Source organism: Rana temporaria, chromosome 4 (assembly GCF_905171775.1).
Source record: "Rana temporaria chromosome 4, aRanTem1.1, whole genome shotgun sequence".
Taxonomy (NCBI): domain Eukaryota; kingdom Metazoa; phylum Chordata; class Amphibia; order Anura; family Ranidae; genus Rana; species Rana temporaria.
In genome coordinates this window covers 351,292,831-351,308,969 of record NC_053492.1, presented here as the reverse complement: position 1 = coordinate 351,308,969, position 16,139 = coordinate 351,292,831, and positions in this window count along the sequence as shown.

Genomic DNA, 16,139 nt, shown 5'->3' with positions numbered 1-16,139 from the left:
ACAATCTCAGGAGCATGTGTATACAAGAGGACCAAGCAAGGAACTGCAGCAACAGCCCTCCTATATATATGCAAGGCATCCAGCTCCTCCCAGTGGGAAGGAGGAGCCGCAGGGTGTGGTAAGTTTATAAGAACCCCAGGAAGCAAACATGGCCGCCAGCACATGTCAGATGTAAGAAGCCTGCAAAGAGGTAAGACCATGACACTTATTAATTCCTCCATTACCCTTATTTTATCTACCTCACTAAACCATTCCTTTATCCTTGGCGGATCCTTCATTCTCCAATATCTCGGGATTAGTGCTTTCGCTGCATTTAATAGAAATGGGGTAAGGGCAGCTCTGTATTCTTTCCTCTGACCTTCCATAGCGTGGAATAAACATTTCCAGGGATCCATTCCTATCTCCTTTCCTTCAATCTGTTTCATTAGGCCTAGTACCTCCACCCAATATGTTTGGATAAATCTACATTGCCACCAAATATTGGCATGAATTCCCTCTTCCCCACATTCCCTCCAACACAAGGGTGATGTATCATGATTTATTTTATACATTTTAGTGGGGACATAGTACCATTTGGTCAATAATTTATAGTTAATTTCTTTCACTTTTGTATCCTTTGAGGTGGAGTGTACATAGTCCATAACCCTCTTCTTCATCCTCTCTGGGACTTTTTGGTTTAGTTCTATCTCCCATTTTTCCAGAGGGTGTATTAACCCATCCTCATTAGAGGATATCAACAACCTATATATTTTAGAGATCATCCCATTTCTGCTCATCCCTCCCTGGTCTATCAATCTCTCCCAGGGAATTAATCTTTCAGCACTTCGTAAGGGTTTTGGAAGGGATTCAGTAAAATGTTGGATCTGCATATATCTCCACCCATCCCACTGCGATGTCCCGTATTTCTCTCGTAATTCTTCTAATTGGCATAGCCTATTCCCTTTTAAAACATCCTTTAACCTCAATCTATCCGAATGGGTCCACTTTAGGTATAGTTTATTGTTTTTCCCCGGTGGGAAATAATTATTTCCCATTAAGGGCATCAATGGGCTATTATATTGCCCATTCATATCCTTAGTTACTTTATCCCATATCTTCAGTGTTTCTATTGTAATTGGAGCAGAGATCTTAGGGAGATCTCTATATTTTTTCGGAATCCAGATAATCTGACCTAACTCCGTTTTACTCATATTCTCTTCTAGAGACACCCATTCCTTATGTGATGTATTATGGACCCAGTCTATAACTCTTTTAATTGCTGTGGCTTCTTAATATTTCTGGGGATCTGGAAGTAGTACCCCCACCCCATTATCTCTTGATCTACTCATTACTTTATAGGAGATACGACTTCCTTTCCCCTTCCAAACAAATTTTTGTATTAGGCTTCTCAAATTTTTAAAATATGCCCCAGGGATACAGATTGGTAGGCTCTGGAAGATATACAAAGCTTTCGGAAGCACTTGGGCAATTCTATCTTGCATTTGGGCCACATGTTCAATCACACTTCGATGAGGGGAACTCTCACTCTCCCATGTTTCCCTGGCAATGTCCAGTAGGCCCCGGGGGTGCCTCCCATACAGTAGCTCAAACGGAGAGAACCCTGTGGACGATTGGGGAACCTCTCTTATTGCAACCATCAGATAAGGGAGCAGATAATCCCAATTCTTTCTGTCTTTATCCACCACCTTCCTCAACATTTGTTTTAAGGTTTTATTAAACCTTTCCACTAACCCGTCTGTTTGAGGGTGATATACTGATGTACGTAATTGGGTCACTTTCAGGAGTTTACAAAGTTCTTTAGTCACCCTAGACATAAACGGGGTGCCCTGGTCAGTTAGGACTTCCTTGGGAAGACCCACACGGCTGAAAACCTGAAACAACTCTTTGGCAATGGTTTTAGCAGAGGTGTTTCGGAGAGGAATCGCTTCTGGGTAACGGGTGGCACAGTCCATTATTACCAAGATGTGCTGGTGCCCTCTATTGGACTTCAGTAAGGGGCCAACCAAGTCCATGGCGATCCTCTCAAAAGGGACCTCGATAATGGGCAGGGGTACCAACGGACTGCGGAAATGTGGCATGGGTGCAGTAATCTGACACACTGGACAGGAAGAGCAGTACAATTCCACTTCTTTAGTGATCCCAGGCCAATAAAACCTCTGGGTGATCCTCTCCCCGTTTTTTTCTGCTCCCAAATGTCCCCCAAGAATGTGCCCATGGGCCAGTTCCAAAACCATCTTGCGGTACGGTTTAGACACTACCAGTTGCTCAATGGTGTCCTCTATCCTCTGTGACACTCGATATAACAGGTCCCTTTCAATAATGAAGTAAGGGAGGGCAACCCTCTCGTCAGGGTTAACTAACTCCCCATCTATCTTCACTACATTCTCCGGGTCTCTTAGCAATGTGGGGTCCCACAATTGCTCAGTGTCCAAATTTTCTCTGTGCACCTCGAGGTCATCAAACCCTATCGGCCGCTGTTCCTCTTCTGAGGTAGCAGGCTCCTCCCTAGGGACTGGTGTTCCCCCTGCTAATACTGAGAATGAAAACTCAGGAGAATCCTCACAGTTATAGGTTTCTGGAGTAGATGGTTCAGACTTAGAAGAACCACCTACTGGGGAATCTGGGCAGTCCCAGAGTTCCCAGAATTTTGGGAAATCCCTTCTCACAATGGCGTCATGTGGCAGTTTGGGAACTAAACCCACCTGGTGACACAAGTTACCGAGGGAGGTTTCAAAGGAAACCGTAGTCACCGGATATTCTCGAGTGTCCCCATGTACACAAACTACAGCCATTTTCCTCGGATGTAAGGTTTTTCCCACCACTAGATCACTTTTCACTAAGGTGACCAGGCTACCTGAATCCAACAATACCACAACATTTTTACCATCTAAGCACATTCTATATAAAGGTTTCTCATTTCCCTTTACTGCAGTGCATGTGGTTGCAAAAAGGGACTGTCGCCTCCCTGTCAGAAAGTCACACTGCATGGGTTCATCACCCGCTGGGCAAACCACTGCTACATGTCCCCCTTCCCGGCAACGGTAACAAATCAACCTTCTGGTCCTCTCCTGTGGGATGGGTATTACAGGCCGCTCTCGCCAAACATTAGCAGTAGTCCCGATAATTCCTCTAGTTGCTCCTTGGTCCCTCTCTCCACCCCCATCCCTTGATGCAGTTTTACCTATAGGTGGGGAGGGTCTGGTCTTAGGGTGGAAAGTCTGTGCGTCTCTGGTGGAAGAGGACAAATTCTCTGTTGCTATAGGTACCTTTCGACCAGGTCTACAAGTTTGTCTGTGGTTTCTGGACCACCATGGTTCACCCATTTCTGCAGGGTGTTAGGAAGAGACCTAAGAAATGTGTCCATGACTACTCGCTCAAAAGTTTTTGGTCCGGACAGAGTTTCTGGCTGCAGCCATTTCCTAGCCAAATGGATGACGTCATACATCTGCGACCGAGGTGGCTTCCTCTGCTGATAACTCCAATTGTGGACCCACTGAGCACGGACATCCAGGGTTATACCGAAACGTGCCAATATTTCCTCTTTTAAACGATCATAGTTTTTTGCGTCTGCAAGCTCCAAATCAAAATATGCCTTTTGGGCTTCTCCAGATAATAGGGGGGCCACTAGTCCAGCCCACTGTTCTTTAGGCCAACTCTCTCTTTCCGCTGCTCTCTCAAACGTGGTCAGAAACATCTCAGAGTCCTCATCTGCAGTCATCTTTGGCAATAAGTGTCGTACCCGAAAAGTCGGTATGTTACTGGCCTGACTCCCAGCCTCGGTCTGCTGTCTCTGAAGCTGTTTCACGATGGCCTCCATTTGCTGCTGGTGTCTCTGTTCCAAGCCTGCAATGCTCTCTTGGTTAGCCTGTTGTTGAGCTGCAATGCTCTCTTGGTGAACCTGTTGTTGAGCTGCGTAAGCCTGTTGTTGAGCTGCAAGGCTCTGTTGTTGAGCTGCAATGCTCCGCTGCAAACCTGCATTTGTCTGTTGTTGATTTGCATTTGCTAAAGCCAGCTGTTTCAGTATCTCCTCCATTTTGGGTTTACTTTAACTGCCCGCATTCTCCACTATGTGTAAGGGGTTAGCTCAGTAGCGGGGTGTGTGACCCCTTGGATGGGTTCACTACACAAACAAAGATTTTGGTTTATTCTTCCATCTTGCTGGAAACAAGTGCAAGCATCCAAACAGCATAAACAAAATCAAACATAAAATAAACCCTGGCAACTTGGGGCGTCTTTCTTCACCACAGAGGAACCTATCTATGGAGTCTGGCCCAGCCTAGTGCTGGGCAGACACTGCTGGTCATACAGCAGAAAAACAATAGTCTTTTGATTTTTATCACACAGAAAAATCAAACACCTCCTCACCTCCTCAGATGACTTTCAGTACACTGCTCTCCTTATTCACAAAGCCTCAGGATGCAGCAATTCAGTGGTAATTCTCTGGAATAAGATAATAAAAGAAATGGAAGGGTTTTTCCAGACACACTGTTTACTGTTTACATAGACTTCCTATCAGGTCATTTGGCGGAACATCTCTTGTTTTACTTTAGACAGTTGTTCGGCCATGAGAATGGGAAAACATGTTATTGAGAATATGTTGCAATTTGTAATACCAAATAGAATTTAGAAACATAAGCTTATTTGCAGGGAAAGACAGAAAATGGGAAAACTCTACCCTACTGCTCTGTCTAAGATATTCAAGTGATATGCATTTAATATACAAGGTAGATCAATGTAGATTTTCATATCTTGTCAATTACTTATAGAGGCCTTAACTGCCTCATTCTGAACAGCTGAAGTCTTCTAACGCCCTTAGATCTTTTCTGGCTACATTTGCAGCCGACGCCTAATAACAATTGGTGTATTGTCTAAACAAGGCAGAAATGTATCTCCTACTGTGACACCACCCACAGATTTACCTGACTTCCTGTCACAATATATATATATATATATATATATATATATATATATACATGTTGTATTATTAGATTATAAGTCCAAAATTGACCAGGCCAGATTTCAGTTGACATTTGTTACCTGTTAAGACAATTACATGTTACACATCAAAAGAGGCTTGTCGATTGTCAATATGCAAAGGTCCAGGATAAGTCTATTTTACACATCAAACCTGTAATTACATGTTACACATCAAAAGACGCTTGTCGATTGTCAATAGGCAAAGAGACAGGATGAGTCTATTTTACACATCAAACCATTACTTAGGCCACATGTAATCTAATTAAATATTAGAGGAAGCTTATTAGTATGCAAGAATGGAAAATTAAGAATAGGTGATGATTGAAGCCGTCTCCGGCTGGGGTCATTATCTGTCACTCTGAAAGACAGGATGTAGATCAAAGACGGCCAATCAAATTGCTCAGCTATTCAGTGGATAGGGAATATAATTCTGGAGATCAATCTTGTTACTCAGAATATTCTCTGTATGAATATGGCACAGGTCTAGAAGTGATCAGAATATTCTCTGTGTATTCTCTGGGTATGGCACAGGTCTAGAGCTGATCTAGTCAGATGGGACTTTGAATAACTCTGTTGGATTTGTATCATCTGTGGAATTTGGACTTTATTCTGTATTGGAAGTCAAATAAATGCACTCTCTGGAGAGCCTGGTGTGTTGCTGCAGAAGAACATAACTTTCAGTCATCATACTAATACCTAAATAACAATTATCTACTCCAGACTACACTATATATGACTTCACTACATTGGGCACCAGTGACCCGCAGCCACCCCGGTTCGAATCCGAGTCACGGCACCAATGTAGTGAAGTCATATATAGTGTAGTCCGGAGTAGATAATTGATATTTAGGTATTAGTATGGTCGTTGGAAGCAGGACTGTTTCCTTTTACCTACACCTGAATCTGTGTTCTCCATCTCTACTATTCCTCTATTCTTCACCAAGTTCAACTGTTTTACCTTGTTTTGCAAATAAAAGCACAAGAAAAAGACACCTGCTGTGTGGACATTCCATTACTACGGCTCTCATCAACTACCCTAGACGGCGGAGTCACAAAGGTAACATGCCACCCAAAACAAACCAGCAGCTCCTCTTAATATTCATAGCAGACCCAAAGGGCCTGGTACTGGACTGGAAGGGGGGGGGGGCCCTGTCATTTTTTTCAATTACTTTTCTCTATATTACCGGGACCGACAATTTATGAATAGCCACCCGCTAGTAGTTTTAAATGGCTCCCCCCCCCCTTCAGAAATTACACTTTGTGCAGGGACAATTCTAAGCACAGGAAACATGTGCTACTTTACATGCATACTATAGACGACCCCCTCCCCCCCAGGTACGAAATTTAAAGGAATATTTCACTTTTATTGTTTCATGTTAAGCATTATTAAAATCACACCTCCTGAAAAACCGGCAGTTTTTAAAACTTTTATTGCATTGATACATATCCCCTGGGGCAGGACCCAGGTCCCCAAACACTTTTTAGGACAATAACTTGCATATTAACCTTTAAAATGTTTTGCCTGTTCGTATGTTCTGGTGCGAACTGAACTGGGGGGTGTTCGGCTCATCCTTAGTTGCTATAAATCTCTGCTCTGGGCTGATTGCTTTCCTCATTAAGGAATCTGTCTTCTGTATGTGAGGACCAACTTGTTCAAGTAGAATGTTGACAGCTTCTTCGGACATTCTGAGGTAGTCGTCAGGATAACTTTCCCGCAAGTTGGTTAGCAAGGGCATATGGGACAATTCTTCTCTTTTTTTGTTGCCTCCTTATCCAATGCCATTATTGCCAGCTTTCTCTTCCTCTGAGCATCCATAGCTGGACCACAATCCATGACTATGCCGACACCACTATAACGATAACTCAAATGACAGATGTGTTGTGCACGGCAACGATATGACGGGTTTCAGTGGGAGGATTCTCAAAGGTTGAATATTTGTTACATAATTTCCGCTGATCATATAATTGATTGAGGACAAATGTACTGTTTATGTTGTTATCGATTGATTATATGTTGAATATTGGGTGGCATCTATTAATACAATGATGGCATTCCCGCATGCACGTTCAGATTTTTCAAATTGCGAACGTTTTTTTCCCGAGCGATTTTCTAACTGTGCATTACACAAAACATCCTACTCTAGCAATGCTAGGGGGTACTACACTGACAACTCACTCTGGGATGGTTACTGATAATTAAAGATGGCTGCTGTCCTCTCTCTGAGGTAATGGTGACCGCAGGTGAAACTGACAGCTTTGCTGACTATTAAAGATAGCTGTCGTCCTCTTCTGAGTTAATGGCAGGTGAAAACAAATAGTTTTTCTGAAATGTTGCCGACTGTTACAGATGGCTGCCGTCCTCTCCCTAAGGTAAAGGTGGCCGCAGGTAAAATCTGACAATTTCTCTCAAATGTTGCTGACTGTTAAAGATGGCTGCAGTTCTCTTTCTGAGGTAATGGTGGTCGCAGGTGAGACGGACAACTCACTCTGGGATTATTGCTGACGGTTAAAGATCGCTTCCATCTTCTCTCTGACAGATTTATTGACTGTTAACCGCTTCAATACAGGCCACATTTACCCCCTTCCTGTCCAGGCCAATTTTTAGCACTGTCACACTTTGAATGACGATTGCACGGTCATGCAACACTGTACCCAAATTAAATTTTTATAATTTTCTTAACATAAATAGAGCTTTCTTTTGGTGGTATTTAATCCCCACTGGGTTTTTTATCGTTTGCAAAAAAAAAAAAAACACAACACTTAACCACAAATGATGGCTACAGCGCGACTCGATAACTCTGGGAGGGCGTACATTGAGGAATATCTGACTGGTACAGTGTGAGCAGAGAAGTTAGGGATAGAGTGCAGCAGCGCTGTGGGCTGCATGTATAGTGCCCACAGCACTAATTTGTGCCCATTGCAGCCACATCTATACCCAGCCAGTCACCTATACCCAGCCAGCCATCCATTCATCCCTAATACTTATCCATGCTCAGCCATCCCATCCACACCCAGCTATACTTGGCAATACTCAACCATACCCAGCCGTACCTAACCATCCCATCCATACTAAGCCATCCCCATCCACGGGTCATCCATGCCACTAGAGTGCCTCACAAAAAGTGTAATTGGTAGTCAAATTAGATTTGACATTTCTGCCCCTAGTACACCTGACGGTGCTCCCTGCATGTTGGGCCTCTGTATGTAGCCATGTTGTGTAAAAGTCTCACGCATGTGGTATCACCATACTCAAAAAAAACCAGCAGTGATTAAATACCACAAAAAGAAAGATCTATTTATGTGAAAAAAGGACAGAAATTTCATATAGGTACAGTGTTGCATGACTGAGTAATTTTCAATCAAAATGTGAGAGCACCAAAAGCTTAAAATTGGTCTGGTTAGGAAGGGGGTTTAAGTGCCCAGTGGTCAAGTGGTTAACCACTTCCCGACTGCCGCATTTATATGTACGTTGGCAGAATGGCACGTACAGGCACATTGGCGTACCTGTAGTCCCTGCCTAGACGTGGGTCGGGGGTCCGATCGGGACCCCCCCCCCCCTCGTTACATGCGGCAGTCGGATTCCCGCGGGGAGCGATCCGGGACGACGGCGCGGCTATTCGTTTATAGCCACCCCATCGCGATCGCTCCCTGGAGCTGAAGAACAGGGAGAGCCGTATGTAAACACGGCTTCCCCGTGCTTCACTGTGGCGCTGCATCGAACGAGTGATCCCTTTTATAGGGAGACTCGATCGATGACGTCAGTCCTACAGCCACACCCCCCTACAGTTGTAAACACACACTAGGTGAACCCTAACTCCTACAGCGCCCCCTGTGGTTAACTCCCAAACTGCAACTGTCATTTTCACAATAAACATTGCAATTTAAATGCATTTTTTGCTGTGAAAATGACAATGGTCCCAAAAATGTGTCAAAATTGTCCGAAGTGTCCGCCATAATGTCGCAGTCACGAAAAAAATCACTGATCGCCGCCATTAGTAGTAAAAAAAACGCTATAAATTTTGCGTAAACCAATCGATAAACGCGTATTGCGATTTTTTTACCAAAAATAGGTAGAAGAATACGTATCGGCCTAAACCGAGGAAAAATAAATGTTTATATATGTTTTTGGGGGATATTTATTATAGCAAAAAGTAAAAAATATTGCATTTTTTTCAAAATTGTCGCTCTATTTTTGTTTATAGTGCAAAAAATAAAAACCGCAGAGGTGATCAAATACCACCAAAAGAAAGCTCTATTTGTGGGGAAAAAAGGACACCAATTTTGTTTGGGAGCCACGTCGCATGACCGTGCAATTGTCTGTTAAAGCGACGCAGTGCCGAATTGTAAAAACCCCTTGGGTCATGTAGCAGCATATTGGTCCGGTCCTTAAGTGGTTAAATATGTTTTTTTAGTTTTTGTCAGTAAATAAGTAATTTTTCTCCTTCACTGATGTACACCGATAGGTGGAACTGGTGGGCACTAATAGGTTGCACTTATGGGCATGGATAGGTGGCACTGATGCGCAGGCACTGAAAGGGCCCTGATTATCTGTACAGTCTCCCTTGCGAGGAGATGCTGCTGATCTGCTGTCCTTGTCTCACACTCTATCAGTGTGAGGCAAGGAGAGCCAATAAACGGCACTTCTGTGTTTACATGTGATCGGATACAGCCAATCACATGGGTAAAGAGCTGCTCATCGGCTCTTTACAGAGATCGGGGTTGCGCCGTGTCCATAGGGACAAGGTGCAACCATAATCGCCACACTGCACCCCCTCACGGGAGCGACACTGCAACAGAATTTTACTACATAGCCGGCATGAGGTAGTTAAAGTGGAGGTTCACCCAAAATCTTAATTTTTATCATTAGATTGATGCTCATTTTGTCAAGGGGAATCGGGTGTTTTTTTAAAAAAAATCGAACCAGTACTTACCGTTTTAGAGAGAGATCTTCTCCGCCGCTTCCGGGTATGGGCTGCGGGACTGGGCGTTCCTATTTGATTGACAGGCTTCAGACGGTCGCATACATCGATTTTCCAAAAGTAGCCGAACATCAATGCGCAGGCGCCGTATAGAGCCGCACCGACGTTCGGCTTCTTTCGGCTACTCGTGACGCGATGTATGCGACTGTCGGAAGCCTGTAAATCAAATAGGAATGCCCAGTCCCTGTCAGGGAAGACAGGCTTTCCATGCAAGGGAACGGCATGCACGCATGCGTACTAGCACTTTAAGACACACACCAGTCACTAATAATGAAGTCAGGCAGGCTATTTAAGCAAGGCTTCTACAGAGGTTCCTTGCTGTTTGGTCTGCAGCTTCTGTGTCATTTCCTGTTTCCTGTGTGACCTCTGACTCTGATCCAGCTTGTTACTAGACATGTGCACAGAAATTTTTTTATTTTTTTTGTTCTGTTTCGTATCGTTCCGTAGGTTTGTTTCCGTTCGTTTTTCGTAAGACGCCCGTTTTCCTGTTCGTTCCCGTTCGTTTTTCGTCTGACGAGATTTTTTCGTATTCCGATCGTTTCGTATTTTCGTTACCGTTTTATTTTCGTACATGCGGGATGGTTCGTTATTCTGTTTAATTCATGTTCGTTACTTGTTAGACAATAATTTTCGTGAATTTTCGTCAATGATTTGCATTCTGTGTTTTGGATTTATTTTTCTGTTCGTGTTTTTGGTCGTGTGTTCGTGTGACATCTATGACAATTTGTTGTGGATGTCATGTGGGCATGCGACTGAAGATACGAACAGAAAAAGGATTTTCGTCATTTTGTACTTTCGTAAATATATCGTGGGATTCGTGGCACTTTCAACACGCGGCTCATCCATATTAACGATTGTTAAGCCCCATACACTTGGTCAGACTTTTTTAACAACAAACATAAAAACGATCGTTTTCCGTTCGTTCTCAGAAAATTTGTTCATTTTTAAACTCCATCAGAAAACAATTTTTGGGTTCAAAAGTCTGGCCAACTGATCTCCCTTCAGATGAAAATCCACAGAAAAGTTTATTTGGCTTTACTGTACTACTCAGCACAAAAGAGAAGCTGCTAACTACACTCACTGCCCATTCAAAAAAACAAAAATTGCATCTATAACAAAAGATTTGCATTCTGTATTTTGGGTCCTTTTTCTTTTGGTGTTTTCGGTCGTGTGTTCGTGTGACATCTGTGGCAAAAGATTTGCATTCTGTTGAATCCAAAATACGAACAGAAAAAAGTAATTCAAAATACAGGGTGCGGGTCTTTTGTTGTGGATGTCGTGTGAGCATACGACTGAGGGTGCGAACAGAGAAGGGATTCAAACAAGATACAGAGTGCAAATCTTTTGTTGTGGATGTCGTGTGAACATACGACTGGGGATGCGGACAGGGAAAGGATTCAAACAAAATACAGGGTGCGGGTCTTTTGTTGTGGATGTCGTGTGAACATACGACTGAGGATACGAGCAGAGAGGGGATTCAAACAAGATACAGAGTGCAAATCTTTTGTTGTGGATGTCGTGTGAACATACGACTGAGGATACGAACAGAGAGGGGATTCAAACAGGATACAGAATGCAAATCTTTTGTTGTGGATGTCGTGTGAACATACGGCAGAGGATACGAGCAGAGAGGGGATTCAAACAGGATACAGAATGCAAATCTTTTGTTATAGATGTAATTTTCGTTCTTTTGCCGTTTTCGTTTTGTCGTATTTTCGTCAGATCGTTCGTTCGTATTTGCGATTGTTCGTTATGCGGCTCATTCGGAATCCCGTCGTTTTCGTATTTTGGTGCTTTCATTTTTTTCGTATGTACACATTATTCTGCGGTTACGAAAATGAACATTTTCGTACGAAAATAACATTCGTACGAACGGGAATGCACATATCTACTTGTTACCTGTGAATGCCTGCTGCCTGTTCTGATCCCGGCTTCCCTTAGACTCTGATCCTGCCTTCTGATTCTGTCTGATGATCTTCCGGTACTACTAAAAAAAAGTCTGGACAAAAAAAAAAAGCATTAAAAAAAAGATGCCAATCAGTGCCCACAAATGGGCACTGATTGGCAACATAGGTAAATCAGTGCCGCCCCACAGTGTCCATCAGTGCCACGCCACAGTGTCCATCAGTGCCACCCCACAGTGTCCATCAGTGCCACCCCACAGTGCCCATCCATGCCCAGTGCCCACCTATCAGTGCCCATCTGTGCCACCCATAAGTATCCATCAGTGCCACCCATAAGTGCCGCCCATGAGTGCCCATCTGTGCTGCCTATGAGTGCCCAGTGCCGCCCATGAGTGCCCATCAGTGCCGCCCATGAGTGCCCATCAGTGCCGCCTATGTGTGCCCATCAGTGCCGCCTATGTGTGCCCATCAGTGCCGCATACCAGCGCCGCCAATCAGTGCCACCTCATCTGTGCCCATCAGTACTACCTCATCGATGTCCATCAGTGCCATCTCATCGGTGCCCATCAGTTCCGCCATATCAGTGCCCGTAATTGAAAGAGAAAACGTACTTATTTACAAAAAAATTAACAGAAAAAATAAAAACGTATATTTTTTTCAAAATTTTCAGTCTTTTTTTAGTTGTTGCGCAAATACCACCAAAAGAAAGCTCTATTTGTGGGGGAAAAAGGACGCCAATTTTGTTTGGGTACAGTGTAGCATGACCGCGCAATTGCTATTCAAAGTGCGACAGTGCTGAAAGCTGAAAATTGGCTTGGGCGGGAAGGTGCGTAAGTGCCCTGTATGGAAGTGGTTAAAAAAAACACTTGATTCCCCTTGACAAAATGAGCCTCGATCTAATGTTAAAAATTGTTTTTCGGGTGAACTCCCGCTTTAAAGATGGCTGCTGTCCACTCCCTGAGGTAATAGTGACCGAAGATTAAACTAATAGCTCTGTTGACTGTTGAGGAAGGCTGCCTTCCTCTATCTCTGAAGTAATAGTGGTTGCGGATGAGACTGAAAACTCAGAAGATGGCTTTGAAATTTTAATTTTAATTTATCACCACAAGATGGCGTTGTAGATACAAACAGGTATAAGTGTGCCAACATCATATATATATATATATATATATATATATATATATATATATATATATATATATATATATATATATATTAGGGCTGTTACTGATTAAAAAAAAAAATTTAATCGATTAATCGACTAATTTCGATTAATTATAACGCACATACAGATCCAACTGCAATTAGTTGCAATTAGTCAGTGGTAAATGTGGTATACACTATATACAATCACCCGTCAATAGTTTCCACAATCCATGACTTAAAGCGGGAGTTCACCCTTAAAACTATTTTTACCCTTACATTGATGCTCATTTTGTCTAGGGGAATCGGCTAGTTGTTTTAAAATCCGAGCAGTACTTACCGTTGTAGAGAGCGATCTTCTCCGTCGCTTCCGGGTATAGGTCTTCGGGAGCGGGCGTTCCTTCTTGATTGACAGTCTTCCGAGAGGCTTCCGACGGTCGCATCCATCGCGTCACGAGTAGCTGAAAGAAGCCGAACGTCGGTGCGGCTCTATACTGCGCCTGCGCACCGACGTTCGACTTCTTTCGGAAAATCGTGACGCGATGGATGCGACCGTCGGAAGCCTCTCGGAAGACTGTCAATCAAAATAGGAACACCCAGTCCCGCAGCCCATACCCGGAAGCGGCGGAGAAGATGCATCTCGAAAACGGTAAGTACAGCTTCGATTTAAAAAAAACTAGCTGATTCCCCTAGACAAAATGAGCATGAATCTAAGGGTAAAAAGTTGTATTCCCGGGTGAACCCCCGCTTTAACTTCACAGTTCACACAAATAAGTTTTGAATTCAAACTGTAGCACTGACGCAAGTAATTTTTTCTTATTAAACTTTAAGAAAAACGTAGAAAGTTAGTTTAACTTTAATTATAGAACTTATCTAGTATATTGACTGTCAGTCACTTTATAGTAAGCACAGACATACCAGAGTGTTTACATTTTCTGGAAGCAGACATGATTGCATTTTATTGACAATATACCCTGCAGAACTTAATAGTCTTTCACATGGAACAGATGTTGCCGATACCCAAACAATTGTCTGCACAAAGGACAGGAAAACGATGGTTATTTTTGCCCCCTTCACCAGATGGAGCCTGATGCATCCTCCTGCTCCACAGATGCAAAGGTACCTCAATCCAATGGGTGCAGTTTGCTCGCATTCCAGCAGGGTAAGTCTCACTGTCCAGTGACGTCAAGAATTTTGATCGATCTAAAAAATTTAAGATTAATCAAGGAATTAATCTTTAATTTTCCCTGCCCTAATATATATATTTATATATTAGGGCTGTGGAAATTAACTTTTAATTCATCGATTAATCTTAAATTTTTATGATCGATCAAAACATTTTTGATCAATCAAAATTATTTTGATTTGTACTCACCTCTCCGTCGGCTTCAGGGAGTTCCGTCGGAGATCCGGTGACGTCACGGCCACCGGCAGGGCTTGCCGTGTCCATCTGAAGGGCTCCTTTGCTGTGCCTTCATATCTGTATATCGGCGGGACCTTACTATCTGCCACACACAAGGGCTGTTACACTTCCCTCTATCAATCTGGGATTCTACAACCATCCACTGGGAGTTGTGATAGTTCCCTTTACGAGACATCTACAAGCCGACGGACTGATGTTAACTCCTCCTCATCTGGATTCAGCAGTGGTATCATCGTACACATTTTTATACCAGTATCATACTTAGCTACATGTTTTTATGACTGCTTTTGCTACCGTTTGGTATTACTCACACCATTTTTACAGTTTATGTAGCTACATCGATTTTATCTCCAGTGCAATATTTATTTTGTTACCTACTTGAAGACTATAAAAGTTTTATTGCTATTCCCATCGAGCACTGCCTTTGTGTGTTTTTTGTATCCTGCTATCCATTTTTCCAGTTGTTGGTAGCTGCACTGGGAATCAGCCTGCAAGGATGAGATCAGCTAAAAGTAGTTGGATCGTTGGTGCGTTATAATTTATCGAAATTAGTCGATTAATCAATTAAAAAAAAAAAATGATTAATCAAACACAAAAATTTTGATCAGTAACAGCCCTAATATATATATATATATATTATATAAAATTGCAAAATGTATTTAAGTGAAGGAGACATGGACATGATAGCTGCTCATCCAAGACTGATTCATTTTTATGAATGTGAGCCTAGACAGGCCAGCAGCTCAATTGCATATTAAGCAAGTTCTGGCCAGTGGTCCATCATGAAGACCTAGTAACCCAGTGGATGCTCTGTTGGAAAGGTCTCCAAGTCTGCTCTTTAATCTGGCAGCATTTTTCAGGGCACAGTGGTGACAATTGATGGCATGGCACAGTGGCGACAATTGATGGCATGGCACATTGGGTGCATTTGATGGCATGGCACAGTGGGTGCATTTGATGGCATGGCACAGTGGCTGCATTTGATGGCATGACACAGTGGCGACAATTGATGGACACAGTGAGGCTGCAATTGTTTTTTTTTTCGTTTGTTTGCGCCCCCCCAAAAATGTTGAGCGCCAGCCGCCACTGCTGCTCTTGCCCCTAGATATTCCTGCACCATATACAGTAATGCAGACGCTGGTGATGGTTGCTTGAACCAATCAGACCTTGACGCTGAGGACTGAAAAATTGTTTAAAGGCATCGGTCAGCCGGCCACCTTCTCCACCACTCTTCCTCTGACTGAACGAAGCATTAGCAAACCATTGTCCAGCACCAGGAAATGATAACCTCCCAGGGTCTGGAAATGCATTACACAAACCTTTATTCAAGGCCTCCCGAAGATGTTTCATCCTCTGCTCTCTCTGTGAAGGCAGGATGAGTTCTGCAACTATACCTTTGTAACGTGGATCAAGAAGGGTTGCCAGCCAGTAATGATCCCTCTCCTTGATACCATGAATTCTAGGGTCCTTTCACAGGCTTTGCAGAACCAAGGAGGCCACGCAGCATAAGTTTGCAGGGGCATTCATTTCTGAGTCCTCTGGGTCACTACGGATCACATTAGCCTTTACTGTCAAAAAAAAAAAAAAAGGATAACATTAGCCGTAACTTCCTCCTCCCAGCCACGTATAACTCCTTGGGCTTCTGGGGACTGAAAACCATCCCTTAAAGGCTGCTGCTGAGTGTTATCCTCTACATCCACGCTGACATAATCC